Raw genomic sequence first — 20,924 nt, 5'->3', positions numbered from 1 at the left:
AATAGTCACTTGCATCTGCATTTCTTCATTCATGTAGCATGTGGAGTCTGTCTTGCCAACTCTGATCAGTAATCAAGTGAAGATGGTTTTGCCATTGGAAAAATTCAAACTAGTAAAGCTGGTTCCATCTCATTTGTTGTTCTGTACAGTGTAAAGAGAGAAAGAGAGCAATGCAGCATTATATAGCTAATTGCATGATAAGTATGTTCCCCTCTGCCAGCTACACTAGTGTCTTTTCTGCTGTGGTGTTTGGTGAGGGCAAAATTTAAGTTTGGAAAAACTTACTAATACAGAAATACTTGGAATACTGTGGGGAAGTACAGAAAACATGGTCTGTCATGAGCAGCACTTTTGCATCTTCACTCCAAAATAGAAGTGCTTAAGGAAATCTGCATACGTTTCTTCTTAATTTAGTCTTTTAAAGTAAATTTATTAGCATAAACTCAGGAACTTTGTTTCTTGAGAGTTCATCTCTTCCTAATCCACTTAAAGCATCAGGCTCTGTTTGTAGGTGCATCTGCTGTGATTCTTTTTATAATGATCAAATGGTGTATTACTAGTGCCAAAGAGCAATAAAAGGCTGAAACAGAGCCAAAATGATTTTGAAGGAGGTCAGTGGAAGGTGGTAGACCTCTACAGGTTGTTTTCTAAAGGCTTGTTTGTGTCTTGTGTAGGTAACAATGTGTGCATGATAGTAGCAAATAGTACTAGTAAGTGCCTCTCATCTGAAGAACTCAAATTGATTTATAAAGCTGGGGCTTTATTCTGAAGTGGAAAAGTTTAGTAGTAATGGTGCTGGATGGCTCATTTGGACCACTAGTGAACTGCAGCAGTATGAAGGAGAGAACACCTCTGGGCTGTTTAATCCTTACCCATATACTTAAAGAGTAACTGATATTTTGTTAGGTGTCAAGGTTAAGACTCTTGTGAGTTTATCTGGGAGCTTTTGGAGATTATTCTTTCATTTTTCAAAAAGGCAATTTTCTTGCAATGTCACAGTGAGTATTGGATATAGTTGCCTGAGTCAAGTATTTAATATGAGCTGCATTAATGGTCTGCAACAGCATGAAGTTAAAGCCATCCTGAGTATCACTTTATTTTTTATATACCTATGCCAGCAAAAGCACTGTATACACTTGCAGGTATTTCTTAGGTGATGTTTGGATGACTACAAACAGTTATTTTGTTAGGGGAATCAGGAGATTCCCATATATCTTGTAATGATACTGTGTATACCAAATACCAATTATTAGCAGACAGCATTTCACATTCTGTTGAAATGTTGCTTATTAGCTACTGCCAGAGGAGGGGAGCTGAACCACAGCTGTCTATTAGTTTGATTCTCATGGCAATGCTTCACTGCTGTTTCTTAGCAGGAGCTGTTCATTCCTTGCTGAAGCTGTAGTTTGCTAATAACAAACTTGATCAAGTTGAAAAGTTGTGGGTTTTTTTCAGAAAGAAAGTGAAAAATGAACGAGTGAAAAAAAAACCAACCAAAAGCCGACAAAATAAAACCCCAAAGTGTCCAGAAGTCCTTCTGCTTCCTCAGCAAAGTTAAGTGATTGATTGATGTAGTTAGGATGCTGGATGAAGTGTCCAGGAGGACACTTGGCTGAGGAGCACAAGTTTTATTCCTGTAATATTTTTTTCTTTTCAAAAGATTATGCCAAAACTGCCCTTTCAGTGGATTTTTGTAAACTTTCCATAATTCCATGTTGACAGTTGCTCTGTGCCTTGTAGTGTGGGTATTGCTGGCTGGTGTCATTTGCTTTGCTGTTAAGGTATTCATTTGGAATTTCCTGTTAAGCTGAGAGTTTTCAATGTTTAAGGTGTAACTGTGTCAGATGAATATTGTAGAGATATGACTTGATTTCTCTAGCTCCGAAGGATACTCCCTTGATTCCACTTCTCATCACCAGCTGTCCTGGTACTTTTTAAAATGTTTCTTTGCCCATGCTTCTTCAAGCATTAAACCTCCTGAACATTTCATTTTTAAGATTTACCTTTGATCAAAGGGATTTTTTTATGATGCCTTGTTGAGTTTCTGCAGCGGCACATCAGCTAACCTTGAAAAGGTTCTCCCAGGTTTGTTTGTGTGCCTCTGCTCTCCTCTTTCCTTTAGTTTCATACCTAAATGTAGATTTGAAGTTGTCTTGATGCAAATTGAGCAGTTCAATACCTCACTTTGTCTCCACTACTCTGTGACCCATTTTCTCCATTTTTCAACTTGCTTGCCTGATTTTGGCCTTGCTGGTACTTCAAATCTAAGTGGTAAAATAGTGGCTCAGCTCTGTGAGATGTGCCCTCATGATAGTCCCATCTCCTTTGCTTTATTTTTCTGAGTTCTGTTGAATTAGCATTACTTTTTGCCTCTAGTTACTCAATAATTGTTGTTTTTATTAACCTACTTTTTTCCCCCTCAGGTACAGGGAATGAATTCTTTGCTTCAACTTAATGGCACTAATTCTATAGACCTCTGTTACTATCTCCCTCCCTCAGTGCTTGACTTCAGCAGTGCTAGATAGATAAGTACAGTGTTATGTGACAGTTTGGGTTGGCTCACATTGTTTGGGTACTACTGAGGTCTGTTTGGACAGGAGGAAATAAATGGTTTGCTGTTTGATTTTTAAACTTGTTTTTGTTTTAGATATCTCTCATTCTCCTGTGTTTTAAAAGCAAACATTGCACAGAATACTGTTAGTAGGTTGAATTAGGGCTACAGATTTAGCCTATATTTCCCAGCTTAACAGAAATCTTTCAGGATGTGGCAAATATTTATCATTTTTTGACTGTTTTTGTATGTTGTTCAGCTAAACTTCCATCAGCTGGAAGTTTATCACATACTAAATGCTGAGTCTATCAATAAGCACATCCAGTCTGGGTGTTGAGTGTTGCTCTGTGTTTTGCAGGGGCAGGGCAAAAGGAAATTTAAACAATGGTGCATGAATTTCCTATTTTGATTATTCGCAAAAGATCTTCGTCTTTAGAAGAGGGGTTGTGGAGCAAGAAATCCTAAGAATACTGGAAGATTTGGGACGCTGAGAAGAAGTTTAAAAGTACCTGAGCTGAAAAGTTGTTCAAATAGAGTATACTTACAGCTGAGTCTATATTCACACTCCAGAAGTGTGGGACACAGGGAATGGTTTATAGGGAAAAGAAACCGAAGGCACTTACGCTTATAGAGTTTATTGCCTTTTTTTTCCCCCAAAATTTTACTTTCTCACTGTTGCTAGTTCTTAGCAGCAGGTCATGTGTTTCCCTTTCATTCTGTTCTTTACCAGTCTTCCATGTAAATATTTATTTAGGATTTTAATGTGTGTGATGCAAATTTTGGTCAGCTGCATAGACCAAGACCAAAACCCCACACCAGCTCATCAAAACTGAAAAACCAGAATCACCATCCCAAGCCTGTTCTTCCCAGACTCTATCCCTCAAAAACCCACTCCTACTTGCATATTATAGTATGCCAGAAAAGAAAATCTGCAGCATTACCATGAAAAATCAGAGGAATCACTGGTTTTGTGCATGTGCAAGTACCTACAGTCACATGTGTGTACAAGAGGAGGCAGCACAGATACTGACACCTTGCTCTTTGGAGATGCACTAGGACCTTTATGTATCTCGTTTTTCTACTGGAAGAGTTTCTGACTGTAGCTTTTAGAAAGTATGCTTTTGCTAAAATACAAAGAGTCCCTAAAAGCTATAAATCAGTGTGGTTTAAATTCCAGAGAGAGAACCAGGACGTTTCAAATTAAGCAGAAATGGGTACCCTCTTGCATAAATCCTGTTGGCATGTGTCTGCATAAATGAGCAAATGTCTAGCTAATGCTAAATAATGCATGCATCTTGGATCAAAGAGATGCTTCACTTAGCTTCATTTGAGCTCAGAATGAATTGGCAAAGGACCTGTGAATGTTTGATTGATAATTTTATATCTATGGATAGATCATTAATATTTTAGATGCTCTTCAAACTTTTTGGGTTGCTATCTCTGTATTTCATGTTTCAGACTTGTTTTGTTAAAGTAATCAAATAATGAAAGTTGTAGTATTTCAGTCGGTTTTACTCAGCTGTTTTCGCTTAATCAAAGGTGTTAGCATAACCAACTGGAAACTACTTTCTACGTGTTGTTATCCCTTCAGGGTGCCTGTAATTCTGTTATTTTCTTAAAGACTGGGAAAAGTCTGTGAGGAAAAAATCTATTTCTAGCCTTAAACTTTTCTTCGTTCTTTCAGTTTGCCCGTCTGACTTTGGGCAACGGGCTTCTTCCTAAATTACTTCCTACTTAGTTATTCTAGATTTGTTTTTCTGGTATATTTTCTGTATTAAAATCTGCTTCCACTTTGGGAATTACTAAATCTAAGAATGAAAGCAGAAGCATTAAAGTATTGGTGCTGTTTTAGGCTATACTCATAATATACTCTTAAGTATAGAAAAAGCTTTATTAATTGTTACTCATTTCATCACATAAGACACAAAGTACTCAAAATCTCTGCTGCTTAGAGGTAGTCAGCTAAATTGGTTGGTCACTTAATGGGTGGTTGCTAAAACATTAATTTTGACTACACTGTGAGCTATGAAAGGAGAATTAAGTGGTCCATGGTTGGAAGTGGAAAAGCAATACTTCCTCTTGCTTAGAGGAAGAGCTGCAACTTGGTGTGATCGAGAAGGATGTGATGGAAGCAGGAGCTTGAGCAGGATGTACCACGCTGCTCTGAGTGGCTCTTTAAAATCAGGATGTGATTTCAAAAACTGCATACTCTAGCAGGAAAAAGAATAGCCTTCCCAATAGTCTATCAGCATTACCGAAGGGTGTGAGAACTCCTTAAGTAAACTCTTAAGAAACTTAAGAGTTTTTTAAGAACTCTTAAAATTTTGCATATTTGAGAGTCCTGAATGTTGATTATTGGTGAAAAAAATCTATTGTACTACACTGAAAGTATGTACTGCTCAAGGACAGTACAACTCATTAATCTTTAACTGAGACTTTTCTTTGTGGTGTGTTTTGGAGGAAGAAGTGGAAATTGTGGGTGGGAATATTTTGTTACAGGAGAGGAAGAGTGTAGTTAATGTTTGAAGTTAAATGAGGATTCTCAAGTGGACAGACTTATATCCGTTGCTCAGTAAGGATTTACTTAAACTGATTTGTGCATTACATGACTGATTCAGGTGTGTGTCACTGCTCTCCTGGGCTTTTTCTCCAGAAGAATGATGTGTAAACAAAAGCATGGGACAAAGAATGAAGTGTTAAATTAGGATGCCAGTGCAGTGTATTTTTAACTTTGACAAAAAATAGTTTCTCCTGGCTGTATTTCATCTTGTTCCCAGAAGTGTGGTTGTCTTGCGATAAGTCAGGAAAGTTGCAACAGATCAGTACTTAAAATAATAAATAACCTGGATAATAAAAGAACAAATTATTCTGTCACTAATGCAGAGTAAAGCAGGTTATCTTACTGTGGAAAAAAACAATTCATAGACACTTTTCCAGTACAATAAGTGAAACATTTCTGTGGGGTTGCCTTTTTCATAATATCATTTTGATGTATATAGCTCATGCTGCTCTTTCCTGAGGAATCATTGTCTCATTTGTTTTAATCAAAGACTCCCACATAAATTTTTAGGACCTGACTGCGTCTTTTTCAAACCACTGAATAAAGGAAGATTTGTAGATATCCTCAAATACCTAAGAGGTCATTCTGACATTGCTATGGAGGAGAATGCCTGTGTCATACATTAGGCTTACATTGCAGAAACAACACAGCAATCAGCCTTTCTCTTTGTCCTTAAAAGGCTGCCTGTTTCTGTGATATCTTTTTATTTCACTTCACAAAAGACCACTCTAGCTCCATCACTGTTAGGAGTAGCTCATCTACAACTAATGACATCTTGTAACATCTTGATGCACTGGAATGTAGCAGACATCTGTTTCTCTCCTGTGTCTTGTGGCTGGCTGTGGCCTGACCTTCAGGGGTGAGCCATGAGCACAGCCAGGGAAGGTGATGGAGCACAAGCACATTGGTGACTGATTTTTAATTTCCACCCATAAGACAGGCACTCTATTCTCTTAGCTGCCTGTGTTGTTCATCTTGCTGTGTTCTTCTGACTGTACTATACCCCTAGGGAACTGAAGTGACTGCTATTGCATGTGATACTTAGGATGAAGTTGCACCAATGCAATGTTTGACACTGTAATACAACTGTGGCATTTTTTGTCATTTCTGAGGATGCTCAATATTTTGTTGGCTATTTTTTGTTAAGTGGCAAATTAAACAAATTATTTCTGGGACCTGGCAATGAAACTCCAAAGACCTTTTCTCCTAAGCTGTAACTGCTCAGAAAAATGCTCATGGATTTAAATTTGTGTATGTTTTTTCCTAAGATCAGTTGGTATTTCAAGTGCATTTAAAAATGCTGGGTACCTCCTGAAACCTAGGGATGATATGTCACCAGATGAGCTGCCTCACTGGATCCCAGAGATGAGATGGGATGGTATAAGGAAATGAGACAGGACATTTCTCTGAATGCAAATATTGTTTTTTGCTGAGGTCTGTTTTTCCAAAGGCAGAGAGCCAGGAAAAAACACTGGTACAGTCACAGTGAATCTGTTTTTTCAACTGGAGAGTGCTTCTAGAGGGCCACAATAATACAGGGTCCACTGCCATATTTTTTTCAGATGCTTTCATAGCCTGTATTAGAGATGAAAACTGTTTGTCCTGCTCATACCTTTCTCATTCTGACACCAATTTGAGGTTCTTTCTGTATAGTCTATAAAATCAGCTCAGCTTTCCTTGATTTCTCTGTGGTCTGTTTTGATAAACTGGACCACTAAGAACAAACTTACTCTATTTACCAAGGCTGTTCACTTGTTGTTCAAGGTGTGGAGTGGAGCTTGTAGAGATTAATGCAAATCTTAAGAACCTTTTTATATAACGGTCACTTTTCCATGTGAAATCTGTGGAAGCACTAGAGAGATTTATTTTCTTTAGTCTTGTGTTCCTAGTGGGCAGAGTCCCCTATGCATCACTGTTTTGGAGAAACTGAACAGATACATTAGTTTATGATGCACTGCTTAAATATGCAGTAAGAGAGAGGCAGTTACCACTTTTAAATCCTCCTGAAACTTACTGCATTTGCAGACAGGGACTGGTGAAGAAACTTTATTTTCTGTTAAGAGCATCTTAATCTAGATCCTGCTTCTTGCTGCTGGAGGCAGGCTCTTTAGGGAAGAAGAATATTTATTCCAGTTAACTCCTGAACTCAAGGATCCTCAATCCCTTGTTATTACTGTCAGTAATCCACCCTAGGAAGATCAGCAATAAATTGGAAAATTTTTGTTTCCATGGCAGCCACCCACTCCTGTTTTCATGCAGATTCTAGAGACTGAAGGCTACGTTTCAAAATAGGGGAGGGGATGGGCTTCTGCTTTTTCTTACACTTTTCTGTTAGTTTTCCCATTTTGATTTTGTTGCACTTTTAGAATGCAAGGGTAGGTATTGGTTTAATGGGCAAGGTAATGTCACAGGAGGTATTTTGTTCTGTTTTGTTTTCTTTCCAAGAACTCTTAATTATAGCTAATACTTGTTCCTAGACAGTTACCACACATCTGTATCTTCTGGCCTGGGTTTCAGTGAATTTCTCTCCTCCAGGGTGGTTAGTCTGTGGGGCTGGGAAACTCCTAGGAGTGTTACTAGAAGTGGTTTTCTTCTCTAAAGTTTTGGTCTTTCAGTGTGGATGCCAAAGGGTGCTAAACAGAAAATGATGCTTAAAGATTTGAATCTTTCTTTTTAGGGAAGCTGCTGGATGTTATTTTTTTGCTAGCATGTGTTTCCTGCAAAGTGAATTCAGTGCTGTGCTTCAGAAAGGTGTTATATTGGGTCTGGGGTTCCCAATCCCACACCTTGAGCTGCTAGAGGTCCTTACCACTTACAGACTCATCCAGAGTTAGTTGTTTTGGGAGAAAGATGGAGGTTTTTTCTTTTAATCAGATTTGGAAGCTGAATGGCACCTTTTTGGAATCTCATCTTGTGAGGCTGGTAACATGATTCCTTTCCTCGTGCCATTTAAAGTATCGTCAGTAGTTGTCCACATCAGAAGACTTGGGGTACCCTGAGCTTCAGTATTAAGGTACAATTCCTCCATGTAGTGCTGTGCCTGGTAGGTCTGCAGTGTCTGCAGTCATTTCTTAGAGTTACTGGGATTACTTTGTTTTAGTCAGTAGATTACAGAATTTTATGAGCATGGTGTAATTAAGATAGAAAATATTTGCTTGACAAAGTGGCTGTTGGTTGTGTAGGTTACATTCCTTTTGGTTTATGTCTTGGCTTTGGGGTGGCTCTTTAGGCACCTCTTTCTGGAAGGAATGCTGTGTTGTCCTCACACTTTTACTACTAATGAGTTATTTCATATACTTGGTTGGTCATCTTGTAATTTATTCCCCTCTAATGTGTGAGGACACTTTAAAAGCATCCTGTACAAAACCTAAGTTTTCTCAAGGGTCCTTTCTATCTTGTTGCTTATTGACAATGGAGCATTATGTCAGTGCTAGTAGTGAAGCTACTGTGTTCTAAAGTGGTTTCAAGCACTATATATTAACTGGATGTTAAACTTGGTAGCCTGCTCTGCTAAGTAGACAATTCAAATGCAGCAACTTCTGTGACATGAACAGCCTTTTCTAATTCTGCAGTGAATGAAGATCAGCATTAACTCTAGTTTTTGATAGTCTGAGATGCTATGCTATTACTGACACATGACTGTGCTGTTAGGTGGCTGCTGTTGGTTATTCCTATGATGCCTCAGGTTTTAGCTTTTATATTTTTCAGATTCTGTGCTGCTTTAGTGTGTAGTTCTGAGCTTCATATTAAGGGATGGTAAGCTCTCTTCACAGAGTAGCTAGACAATTCCTTCTCTAGCTGGGACCAAGGACAACTGATCTGAATTGCAGGCCCAAGAGCATAAACAATGTGGACTGAAGAGAGAAAAATAAGAAGGATGGGACTTCATCAGCTAAAGCTATAATTGGACAATTAACTCCAATATGCTAGTGGCCCAGAACTTATAAAAGTGAGAACCCTCATGACCGGTCATCCATTTTGTGGCCATTTTGGGTTCATCTGGGATGCAGCCCTGGCTGGGCTCTTGTACTGCCCAAGGTGTATCCGTTGAGGCCTTCTAATAAATACCTACTTTATCCTTTAACTTTGTCTAGCCTCTGTTCCAGGTCAGCCTTCACAAGGCATCACCTATATCCTGTTTCTCTGCAGGACAGATTTTGAGGTGGTGTGGGAAGCCGAGTAGTTCTTCTGAATTTCTAGCCACCTGAAGCTGTTCCTTAAATGAGCAGGCATCGCCTGTAGTGAGAGGGAACATTTCAAAGACGTTCTCAAAGAACTTAATAGTTGCTGCTAATGGTAATTCATATATTTTATGATAAGATGTTAATCTTTTAGACCTTGCTTGTTAAATGAATGTGTAAATCTAGAGAAAAAATCTCTACGCCGATGCTTGATGGTATAACACAATATGCCAATGGTATTTCACAGTCATTTATATAATATTGTTGTCAGCAATTTTGTGTTTGCAAGCAATATTTAGAAGCTTAAGAGAGAGTAAACCAAAGCCATAAATCATTAAAATGTTCTGATACATTTATTTTCCCTTTTGTTTGAAGTCAGACCGAATTTTATGCGTTCTGTCTATGTTACTAAGGAAGTTTTAGACTTAAAGTCCTAATATTATTTAAGTTTTAGACTTAAAGTCCTAATATTGGCAAAAGAATAGATTTTTAAAAAACCTGAAGACTTCCTCTCCTTTGAAACAGCTGGTTTGCAACTTACATGCTTGAAGAATTTTTAAAATATGAAGTAAAATATTGTGATTAATGAAAGGGCTATGCTGATCATTTTATAAACAGTCATTAAAAAATGCATACTTTATAACTGTGTGAGTTACTTGGGTCTAAATTAAAATTTTCAGTACCAACAGAGGCTTAAATGATTGAATCCAATCATTACTTTTATTAGTATATTTTTCATTAAGTCAGTGTTACAGGTCAGCAAGAATTTAATATTAGCAGTAATAGAAGAGAGAATAGCAAATGAGATAGTTTTAACGAAATTACTGGAACAAATACATCATTTTTCTGTTATCTATTACTGCATGTCATCTAAAATTTCTTTTCACCTTGTTCTAGATTTTATACAGTCTGTGTTTATTTACTTTGGAATCAATCTGACATGAAGTCTTACTAGTTTCTTTCTATTTTTAAAATAACAGCTATTTGTACACTTCCTCTTTTTTGGTTCCATCTTCTTTTTGAGTGATGGATCTGCCTCAGAAGAGAGATGCTAGAATTTTATGCAAGCATTCACTACCTTGAAAGGATAAGGTTCAAGCCAGGGAAGAAACCCTCCAACAGAACAAAATGCTGACAATGTAACATTTTGATGCCCTGAAAGGAGCGGGAAGACTAATTGTGAAAATATTGTTATCATCAAATAAATGCAAGGGAGGGGGAGGGTGTGAGTTTCAGGTACATTTCAGTGGTATCTGCTAATTTTATCCTGTGCATGTGATTTTTGCATCTCAAGTGTTGTAGCAGAGAGATACTGAGCAGTACCTGATGCTGACATCAGTGCTGTGGTCAGCGCCTCCCCTCACATCCCTGGCCAGGGAGGCTTTCAGGAGCCTCAGTCCTTGCTACTGGAACAATTCCCCAGGCTTAGACTGAAACACAGACTGCTACAAAGCAGCCACGCTTGGTTGAAATTCCTCCTTTTCAATAGGTCAGCCTCATTTGGGATGATTTTCTGATGATCTTGTATTCTTCTGTATGATCATGCAGATAATGCCCTCTGACATTTCTGGCTGCTACAAGTTTCTTAGTCCAGTGAGCATGGGTGCTTGGCTGCAGTTTCTCAAACCCTTTTTTCAACTGTGTCTTCCTGCTTATGCTTTGCATGGTGCTGGTGCAGCAGCACTAGAAGAGAAGGAAGAAGTTATTATCTTAATGCTAGAACTATGAAGGAGTGGCTAATGGTAAGCACAGCACAGTATATAAAACAAACAAATAAACAAAATCCCATGGCTGTTGTAAAAACAAAGGTACTTTTATTGCTAGAGAGAAAACTAAACAGACACAGGTCAGATGTGAATCACATTATTAATGCTGTTCTGGAAAAACAGCTTGGGTACCAAGATGATATGTGTGGCCTAAAAAATCTTAACATACTGCAAGTAAGCATACTTACTGCATTTTGTTTATACTTGCAGAAAAATGTGAAGAGATTTCTAAGAAAGCAATGACTTCAGAGTTAAAAGCACTAAAGCTAATGCACCCTATTGCTAAATACAATATAAATCAACTAAATACAAGAAATAAGTGAAATTCCTTTACTTTCTAAAAAATCTATATGGTGTACTCTTTTCACTGAGGTTTCTGGGGAAAGAGAGCAGTATATAGATGTCTTGCTGCATTTGCATTACCTTTATTTAAATGACTTTAAATTGAGAATTTAAATTTCTGGGAAATTGTTGCAGATGTGTTGAAGTATTCTTTGGCGTTCATTCACTAAAACCAATTCTAGTTTTTTGTTTTGAGACATTCCCTGTGTTCTCTGTGTTATTGTTTATACCTTCAGTATTTTACTTATTGCTTTTACTTTTCTCCGTATCTTTACTAGGTAACTTTGCCATGGCACAGAGCTTGTTTCTAAGTATTGAGGACTAAAAATAACAATTGGATAATATGGCTGTTTTGTTTTGTATTTAATGAGAAATTGTTTGTGGTTTCAAATTCTGTTTCTAAAGAAAAAGAAATCCTGTTTAATACATGCTGGTTCTACTATATATAAAATATTACAATTCTTTGCCTGGAGAGCTACAAATAAAAAAGCTTGTCATACGGAGAAACAAAGCAGAGAAAGGAAATGAAGTGAGAGAATATGAGTAATAAGTCTGTCTTCTGATCTCTCTGATGTGTCCACCCTATATTGGAAAGTATTCGTGGAGCTGAGTTAAATAGTCCTGCTTCACAGAAGTATTCTTTTAAGTCCTGGTATCTTTCCCTAATTGACTCCTAATCACTGTCAGTTATATTAAATTACTTTTTCCTCATCAGCAGAAAGCCGCTTTGTAGTCATCCAAAAAAAATAGCTTATGACAACTTTTGCAATAAGTTTCAGTAGGGCCTTTTTTCTTTTTTTCCAGGTTAACAGTCATTCTTAGAGAATAATTTTTAATCAAGGAATATGGTTTATGTGAACAGATATGAAAAGAACTTACCATGGGTAAAAATAAGGCGAAGTTTTGTCCTTACTGTCCATGGATATTTTGCAGAACTTTACCTGGATTATTTTAATTTCAATATTTTTCTACTGAGTGAAACCCCAAGGCATAATGTTAAAATCAAATAGCAAACTCAGTTGGAAAGGAGGAGGGCACAACCCTGTAACTGGAGGATGGAACTCTGTTTGAAAACACTGACAATTTTCAAGTGGGTCAAAGTGGGTTTGCTAAGTGTTTTGTGTTAATATACATACAGTGAATGCACAGCAGTATTTTAATTCTAATTTCTTATTGGTGAAATTGTCTGAAAGCAGCCTTTTGTTTTGTTTTTTTTTTTTTTTCTTTTTTTGCTTATCCTTTTAGTTGAATTTTCAGGTCCATCTGGATTTCCTGTTGCTTTTGAGATGTTGTTAGATCATCTATGCAAAGACTGATCAAGGCTGTTGTGTTGGGCAAGTTCAGTTTGCAGAGGCATAAATAGAACTAATAAAGCAACACACACTATGGCATGTTGGGACAAGTTTGGGTGCCCCCTGTTTGACAAGGAGCTTGAACTCCCAGCAGAAATCTATTTATGTTTTTATTTATTAATTTATGTTCTGTGTGGCTCATGATGAGGGAAAATTCTCTGCTACTTGAAACAACAAACTTACACCTCCCACCAAAAAAAAAAATCCCACCCCACCACTGCTATGTTGTGATAGCTGCTGCCTTGCTGCTGTGCCATGGAATATATTAAAATATTATACTTGGCTTGCCTTTTTTACCCTTTTTTTTTCTTAAATGCCATTGGCTTTTACAAATATGGCATAGGTGCCAGGTTCTGTGTTTTCATGTTCCTCTAATTTCTGATGGCAGCTAGAATGAGCTGAAGGAGGTGACTTAAGCAGAAGGGAAAGTCATGTTGCCCTTAGGGTATTACTTCCTCTTGACTCTCTCATAAATGCCTGGAAAATTGTCTGAAGTAGAGTATTTCCTCTTTCAAACACTAGTTATTTTTTTCAGTAATGGTTTTACAGTAATCTTTCTGTACTGAGCTGATGTTGGATATATTAGCACACAATCCAGAGACAGGAAATTATGGAGAAGTGACCCAAAGCAGAGATCCAGCATATTCTGGCATGTCACAGTAACAAACTGTGTGGTAACAGCTTTACAAAGTTGCTGTCGTTTTAGTTTTGAAAGTGGGAAGCCATAGTGGAGGAGTTGAGAGCAAAAAGCTATGAGGGAGATTGAAGTAGACTGTGGTGAGGAAGACAGTTGGACTGTTTGGTGATTATTCGGTGTCTGTCTGGACCATTTCCTTCCAAAGAGAAACCAAAGTGACTGTTTCTATGAAAGAGGAGTAATTAACATTGACAGGGTTTCTGCTTCTGAAAGGATTTCCAGTAGCAGTCCTCTCCCATGTTGTATGCATGCAGAACAGGAACACAAGAGTCAGCCTCAAATTGCAGCTGGTCCCTAGCATTTTTTTCTGCTTCAATATTCAGCTGGGCACTGTTGCCTGTGCTTCCTCTTCCCTAAAGGAAATACTCCTCCCCTTACACAGTTTTCATACAAGAGAGGCTCCCTTGAGACTTTTTGCAATGATCTGATTATTTATAATTTATAGGTGATGCTGTATAATACATATTTTTCTTGGTGATCATGATTCATTGTCGGGGATACTGATGTAGAGGAAACCTCTCAGGAGATGTGGGCTTGCTCACAAAGTGCATCCTATCTTTATATACTGAATGAATATTCATAGTGCTGCATATCACAAAGTTTCTCTTAAGTACATTGAGTTTGAACTGTAATTACTAAAAGTCTTTCTCAAGACCTCTGCATTAATACAGTAGGTACCATTTAACTGAGAGGTAGCTTATAATGCCAAACATATTTGACTTGTCCCATTGGTGTTTTTTTGAAGAAATGAAGAGGAATCTTAATAATACAAAATAAGCAAAAGGTGGCCTGAGTTTAACTACTCTCAACAACAATGCAGCATCCAACTTGTTAATGGTGGCATCAGTTCAGTTTGAAGCAAGAAACTGATGGTATTTCATCAGTGCTCAGCAATCACACAGCCTGAGCAAACCCAAGCCAGTTTGTTGCAAGAAAGCAAACAAAGAAAGAAGAATGTGTCTCTCTTATGTTGAAGAGATAGATGCTTACTGCTAAGAGTACAGGAAAATATGCAGTGCTAACAGGATATTTCAAGGGCTCCTGCTCAATTAAGTAATAAACCATTTAATGTGCAGCAGATGTTTTGTGTGTCTTGTGTCAGGCTGGAGGCGGTACATGTTCTGGATGCATAAACAGAATAATGCTTTTTTTTGTGTGTGTTCTTTATCCCTCCCCCTTTTTCTGTGAGTATTTTCTAACATAAAGAGCAGAAGTTATACCAGTTGAAACCCATAAAGGAAAGATGGAGTTTGATGCTGACAGTGTTTCGACCACAAACTCATTTGTTGGGTTTTATGCAACTGAGTATTAACTGTTATCCAAAACTACCCAGTTATACACTGTGCAGTGCACAGTTACACAGTTTGAAGCTAATTAGACTTAGCATTGAGGACACAAATTTCCTTTGCTTCTTCAAAGGAGGTAAAACTTTGAAGAGTGTGGAAGAAATGTAACTTCTGTTCTGCAGACAGCTTTACAAAACAGTTTCATCTGAAATGGATCCTTTTTTTGATGGTATATTGTCTTGTCTTTAAGGTTACTTTTTAGAGGATATAATGGTTTTAAATGTCTTTGAAATATACTCAGTGCAATGCTTTACTTGGCATTGTACAGTGATCTTTTCCTGTGGGGTTTTTCAAGGGTTTTTTGGCAGACAGTTTAAAATATTATTTTATCTTTGCTGATTTTTTTGCAGTCAGTCCCCTGTGTCTGGACACCAGTTCTTGTATACTTTAGATTAAAGGTTCTGGATTGTCCCTAAGTTACATAAAAGTAGTTGTTCTGTTTCTGACAGGAGCAGCGTCTGGGGACACAGGCAAAAGAAAAATGGAGCAAGTAGAGAGGGTTAGTTCTCTCCCTGCCTTCTGTCGATCAGAGATGTATGAAAATGCCTCTGATGACACCATTGGTTTGCTATAAAATAAATAAATATAGGAATAAAAAGAGGTCATCTTCCAAGATTGTGGACATCTGATAGCTGTCATGTTTCCATAGTAGGGTTTGGTGGGATTAGTTTTCCTTCATCAAAAGCACACTGTAGTCCTTTCGGTGTAAACCTGAATGTGTTTTTACTGGAGTTTGCTATTTGGAAGTTGGTTCCACTGCTAGCAGGGTGATGACTGCTGTTGTGTAAAAGTAAATACTTTTTCTCCACCATATGAAGAGTAGAAAGTTGCAACAACTTCACTCTCTCTTCCTCTTTTAGTCTCCGATGATTCAGGCATTTTTCTGCCTCTGGGGTACAATCTGTATGGATTCTTTTATTAAATTCTGATTAGATATGTTAAACGGATTTTTTTCTAAAAGCTTCATTAAAAACATTTTTTACTATGGATAGCATTGTAAACCAAGCCTGCTTTTGTGTAGTTTATGCAAGCCATCAAATTTAATGAGTCTCATACCCTTTTTTAGCTGTCATATTACAAAGGATTTAAATCAAAATATGCTCACTTATATTAGAAACTTGCTGGATGAGCAACATAGGCATATTCTATCAGATTTTGTTCTGCTGTTTAGATGATACTTTTGTAGTATTCGTGGTACAGTGAAATACAAAGCAAGGATTGAATATAAAAAATTGCTTATTGAAGAAGAGAAAAAGAGCCAACAAAGCAAGTTCAGTGGGTATGCACTGAGCAGCAAACCTATCTCAGAAGGGTTCCACTGGCAGAGTAGTTATATTTCTGGGGATTTCAATAGTGGATTCAGTAGAGAATTCACATTAGCACACTGAAGCCTGTCTTTTCACTTTTGTTAGGAAAAAATTATATATTTTTAAAAAAGCTTTTTGATGATAATGTCTTTGGCATTTCCTCAAGGATGCATGGTGTGGGTTTTTTCTCCCAATGTAGTTCTTAATCATATTTAAACTATACCCCCACCCCCAACAAAAATAACTGAATTTTAAGGAAAAATAGAAAAGTCTTTAGGCATTCCATGTTTTCCAGTCCCTAAATACTATGCTCTGTTGAGCTTCCAGACTTCTCTGGGAAACCAAGTCTTGGTTATCATTGACCTAGAAACACAAATAAAGTCTCATTTCTGTGGACTAGGAAATAAGAAATCAAGTTACATAAGATTATTGGTGCTGGAAGACATTAATGAACATCATTATGCCTCCTATTTTGCAACCTTTGCTCAATTAAGCAGGGATCTTCCTATCTAGTTGGATTTAGATCCTGTAGCATCTCTAGGGAATGTAGGACTTGCAGTTCTTGCTTCAGAAAAAAGTTCTTTCTTGGAAAACTAACTGTGAAAAAGAAAATTAAATTTTAAGAAAAAGCATAGCTCTCTGATCTTTAATTTAAGAATAGCTTTTTAATGTCTTTTTTGATGCAATCTGTGTGACAATGAAGCTTACTTCTGCCTTTGTGCTGTAGTACTGGATTCTTTTCTAGTGCACAAAGGAGGCCTTTCAAAGTCCTCATGAGGTTATTTTAAGTGTGGCTTTTCCAAACAGGTTTCAAAACATCTTTTTGTGATTTTAAAATGCTGTTGGATGAAAATGGAGGCAATAGCCTTACTGGTTTTGAACTGTAACAAGTTCAGAAAAAAGTCAGTTATCCTTCCTTGTATTGAACTGTCTCACCGGAATGTACAGATGCAGTTTGAGGTTATCAGTTTACTGGGTATCAGTTTTTACAATGTTAGCAACAGCTTTGTGTTTCTTGTCTCTGAACCTGAGCGGTAGTGACACAGCACACTTTCTTTCCTCTGTCTCTTTGGCTGCACTATTGCAAGGTACTTTGTTTGAGAGATGTTTTAGATTTATGTTTGGGAGATGTTTAGATTTATTATTTTATGTCATGGGTGTTTATTAGTGCATATTCAGAGGTAGGTGGTGTTTTCAGTGGGTAGTCATGATCACATGCACTTCTCCAGAGAGAGAAGGGAAATTATCAAGAGACAAGACAGTCTCAGTGAAAAAGTACCCATATTTCTGGCCTGAAGCGTTTATTTTGATAAATCAAAGGGAAAGTCTTAAGTAAGCTAACATTTATTTGGCTCTGGTGAGAGATCACCAGCATGCATAGTCTAATTCTCTTTTGCCCACTTCTATGCTTTTAAATTCCTGTCAGTTTCGTTTCCTTGTGCATGCAGGCAAAAAGGAGGAATTTGCTGTCGATGTGACTTCCAGGTCTACACTCACATTGAACCCTGGTAGCTGACACCCTATTTGCACACTCTTTATTGACACTACAGCAAAAGAGAGAGAAAGTGGCAAATGGTATACTGAGAGACAATTTAGAAAAATGCAGCCTTTGGCACTTCTCATCAGTCCTTTTTGAGATATCTACATTCCTCTATTAAAAAATAAATCTAAAATACTCAATATGTATTTATTGTGAAGGCAAACACCTTCCTTCTTTTTTTTTTTTTTTTCCTTTTTTTCACCCCACTCTCATATTTCCTTTTCTTCCCCTGTTCTGGTGTTGGTCACTGTCACTCATTTATCGGAACATGTAGGATACTGATCTTTAATGTCTCATGTGCTACATGTGTCTTTGTATCTCTAGGTATTAATGGTTGTGGATTAGGCACCATTTTTTTCCTTCATTATTTCTCTTGCCACATAGATTTTGTATGAAGTAGTAAAAGGCAAATGCATGGTGGGCTGCACAGTCTCAAATATTGCTCTTTATTTGACTGTTTTCCTTATCAGATGGGGTAGACACATAAAATTGACTTTTACAGAGAGATGTGTACAGAGACCAAAACACTTTTGAAATTTTGTGTGTACATGTTCCATTAAATAGTATCTGACAGGAAAGAACAGCTTTTAAACGTGCTATGCTTATTTTCTGTCTAGTTCATTCTAGTGATGGAGACAGCTGGCAGAGACTCAGTCACAACCTTTATCTCTGTATGATCTTTATAAACAATTCCTCATCTCGCTCTGAGTTTGCTCAATCATCCTGCTTATTCTCCCCATCCTGTTAAATGCCACAGATTATTTTTTCCCTTTTCAATTTAGTGTATAAAAGTAACAGGAGTTTTCAAGCACTGGGTGCAGAATGAAGATGAATAAGTAATTAAATGCTACAGGAGCTGCTGATTGGCACATAAGGCTACAGTGTGCTGAACTGATATGAGTTACAACAACATGCATCTTTACTTCCTTGAAAGAGTGCATAATGAGACCTGATTTAAATATGTTCTGTTTTTAAGAAACATCCCATGTGTTTTCTTTGAAATTAGCTTTGCCTTCATCTGTTGGAACTATTAAGCAGATCTGCTCCTTGAATTATTCTGTACAAGTCTGTACAATTCAAAAGAGAAAAAGAGACTGCAAATTAACAGTGAGTAATTTTGGAAGTCCACTTACTATGCTCAAAAGCAATTTTAAGGTGCAGCTGAAGGAAATAGGTGCTTTCAGGATACGCTAAACAGTGTAAAAATCAAAATAGCAAAAGTTTTATAGATTTTAAATTTTCCAAGAGAGGGAAAGACCCAGCTGCAAAGCATTCCCAACAGAAGTTTTGTAATGCCCTGGTTTAGGCAACTTTCTTTAAAAATCTTGTCTTACAAGAAGAGTTGGGTTTTGTTTTAGAAATCAGATGTATCTTTAATGAAGAGAGGGCAAGTAGGTTTGATTATCTTGGTGTGACAGAGGAAATGGTCTATCTGTCTGCATTTCCAGAGTTATAAAGGGAGTAACATATGTTTTGCAGTCACTGAAAGAGGAACAAATCGACGTGGAGAGTAAATCACTGGCTCATGGTTGAAAATCATGGAGGCCCTTCTCTTTCCTGAGAGGAGGATTGTGTTAGTTGGGTCCTGGGTTACTCCACCGTAGTTGGCTAACTTGAGGCCTCGTACCTACAAAATGAATGCTGCAGTGCTGATTGTAGTCATTGCTTTGTTTAATGCTGCATAAGATATTTCAAAAGTGTAGTTTTGTAAGCACATGTTCATCTACTAGTGGAAGACTTTTTTCAAAGCAGGTTTTTTTAAGGTATTTTTGGCTAGTATTGTTTAGGGTCAGCTATGAAAACAGTTTGTGTTGACACTGCATCAGCGCACCAGATTTTAGGTTTTCAGGGCTTTTTTCCTCTCTGTTATAAGAATCAAGAATGTCTAAAATTAGTGTTGGTTTTTCCAGGACTCTTGCATGTCCTGGTTTATGTAGGAAGTAACAGTGGATTTGCAAATGCAACAGAACTGTATAAACCTTAGACATTGGATTTAATGGCCTGTCACCTGTCAGATTACTGAGGGAAGTGAAGCTTTCATTTTTAACCATTACCTAAAGTATACAGTAATTTTGCAATTTATAATTGTTGTATGAAATATTGTGGTATGAATTACTGACCAAGTTGTGTACAGCCCCTTTTTGTGTGACCAATATAACCTTAAAATATTATTTTGCTTTTGTAAACATAAAAAAAGCATAATGGGGGCAAAATAAAGGCATTATCTCTGTGCTCAGTGTTCACTTTTTCATTTTGTGTTCACATCTGCATGCTCAACAGGACTCAAAAAATACTTGCATCCAATTTTCACTGACAAGTTTTGAGATGCTTCTCAAGGTTTTTTTTCCATACCTTCACCTACTGAATCTATATCAGAACTGTAGTATCAATTTTCTCCTAATTTTCTCCCTGAAACGCATAGTCAGCAACAGGAGCAGAATTCACCCTCTACTAAAACCTGTGCTCTACTCAAAGCTTACAAATGCTTTAGCTGTTGTAGTTCTTTTGACAAAAGGAGAAAGAAGTAATATCCTTGTCTACTGAAGGAGGCACATCCATTCTGAGTAGCCATCTCTTGAAAAGCTAAATAAACCACTAAAATATGTGATTGTACTTCTTATTATATAAAAACATTTAAAATCAGCAAATTCAGTATTGTGAGTTTTATGTTCCTTGCTGGGCTTTTTATGACTTACTTTCACTCTGTAGCGTTCCTCTAGATATGATTTTTTCATTGAAATCTTTATTTTGTCTTTTCAAGACAGATGAAATTTCAGCTCAAGATCAGATTTATAAGTGGGTTGCTTTTTTTGTTCTGTTGCAGAGAGGTTTGCTGGGACAAGAGATAGTATTATTGGTATGCTTGGTCATCCTTGCATTGTGTAGTCTGATTCCTCTTCTTGTTTACTGGCAGAGAGAGACAGAGAAATATATTGAGTATTGCTAAGAAAAGGTTATGCAAGTCTGAGTGCATTACTTTTGCACCTGTGGTACAAGAAAAAACCAAAACCTAAGAAAAAAACCTAAGAAATCTGGGTTGTGCTCAAGGTACTCTACTGCTAAATGATTTTAGTAGTATTATTTCAGTGTATGGTTTATTTTATGCTAAGAGAGTTCTCTATAAAAATATTGATAAGGATTGGAATGACTTATAGTTGATGAGCTGTATGGGCCAAACTCTTAAAATCTTTTGTTGTCAACTTCAATTTGAACTACTTCAATGGCAGGGATGTTGGTGAATTAAATCCAAGGTCTCTTAGGTCTAACTTGATTGAAGTTCTA

General features: G+C 37.2%; 1 protein-coding gene across 2 annotated transcripts in view; it reads left to right on the top strand.

The window, feature by feature from the left end:
• The window catches only part of UTRN (utrophin), a 309,333-nt gene that overhangs the window by 197,232 nt on the left and 91,177 nt on the right, over positions 1–20,924 (top strand). The gene's annotated exons all lie outside the window — the stretch shown is intronic.

This window comes from Melozone crissalis, unplaced genomic scaffold (genome assembly GCF_028551555.1).
Source record: "Melozone crissalis strain CALT ecotype California unplaced genomic scaffold, PUWL_Pcris_2 ptg000027l_1, whole genome shotgun sequence".
Classification (NCBI taxonomy): Eukaryota; Metazoa; Chordata; class Aves; order Passeriformes; family Passerellidae; genus Melozone; species Melozone crissalis.
Note: the sequence above shows the minus strand (reverse complement) of the source record. Positions and strands in the feature narration are given on the sequence as shown.